Source organism: Rhinolophus sinicus, linkage group LG03 (assembly GCF_036562045.2).
Source record: "Rhinolophus sinicus isolate RSC01 linkage group LG03, ASM3656204v1, whole genome shotgun sequence".
NCBI lineage: Eukaryota > Metazoa > Chordata > Mammalia > Chiroptera > Rhinolophidae > Rhinolophus > Rhinolophus sinicus.
In genome coordinates, this window is record NC_133753.1 from 4,460,147 (window position 1) to 4,461,806 (window position 1,660).

The following is a 1,660-nucleotide window of genomic DNA, read 5'->3' on the forward strand; positions in this document are numbered from 1 at the left end:
ACCTTCAGCAAAATGATGAATTCTAACCACAAGTGAAATGCGTTTAAGTTATACTCAGTGAGAACTATGTCTACTCTGGAAACTGTCGCTCATTTATTAGTTTTCTACACTACTGGAAATTGAGTGCTACGTCAACAAGGAACTGGGACATCCAATTTTCTTCAAACCCCCAATTAAAGTCCTTTCAGAAATGAACTGCAGACTGAGAGAAGACACGCGAACAGAGCAAGAGTCAAGGGAGTGACGACTGTTTGCTCGGAGACAGAAAGGGACGGAAGGGACAACCACAGGCATCCCCAAGGGGTCAAGGCACAGAGGAAGGAGGACCTCCCTCCACACAGGGGCCTGGCTCCTGCAGGTCGTGGCGTGTTCTCGGGGCTGCCAGCACGCACTTCCCCACGGCACAAGTCTGTCCTGCTTGGGCCCTTGGGCAGGAGTCCTGGGGACAGCACCAGGACGAAGCTCCAGGGTGGCACAATGCTGGGCAAGGGTGGCTAATACAGCCACCCCAGGACTGCGCATCTGATGGCGGGAGTAAGGGTATGGGCGCTGACACCACGGGCACCTGCGGGGGCCTCTGCTCCACGTCTGGCCAGAGAAGCACACGCTCGCACTGGGGCTCTCAGCTTCCAAGGGGACCGCCACCATGGCTTACCTCTCCTGACTGCCAGATACAGCAAAGCCTGGCTTACTGATCCAGGGCACGGCTCGGCTCTTCTGATTAACTCAGTTCCATCAAACTACTCAATGGAAAACAGACTCTGAACAAACAAAAAACAGTGTCTCAAGTTAAATTTTTCATTTATGATTCAGAAGGCACTTCAAAATTCCCAAGAGCCACATGGTCACTGTTACTAGACCACCGATCCTCCTGTACAGGACCGATGGGGAAGCTGTAAGAGATTGGGCTACATTTTGACCTGATGGTGTCCTGGACATCTGTCAATACAGCTGATATTAGCGTGCTTGTCAATTTCCTTGCAGTCAGCACACAGCACAAAGTCACACGGTACGTTTGCATTTTAAGTCACTGAGTTTGCTGTATCGTGGCAGTTTATAAAATATTCTCATAAGCCTGATATTTGACTCGAAGTAAAATTCAAAAATTATAATTGTACATTTAAGAGGTCACAACGTGAGAGGTAAAGTACTCATTGAGTACAGCTTTCTCAATCATCTAATCGCCTTGCCAATCTGCACTCAGCATCCGTTTAGAAGCATGAAATTAAGCTCCTGGCACTCAACTGCTACAACGAGCTAGCATTCAAGACTCCCGGGATGGAAGAAGCAGGGCTCTCAAACCATCCGATAACTGTAAGTGTTTCCCGTTAGACAAGGGAGTGGGGTTGGGGGCGGGGAGCAGCCAGCCTGAGCAAAGGAACCGCCTGGCCTGCCCTCTGCTCACCCCCACCCCCGCCCACTAGATGACACCTTACCTTGAGGACACACACAGGCCAGGGCACAAGTGCTTCAATGACACATCTGCTGGGGGAGCTAAAATCCAAATCCAATCTCCAAGGGGCCCAGTTGGGGTGCTCTGAGGTAGTTCCTTAACTCAGGGTGCCTGCTACCTGCTCCCTTTCAGAACTCAGTACACGCAGGAAGTATTAAAGTACCCACGCATCGCTTTAACCACAAGTCACTGTAACTGAGTGCAAAA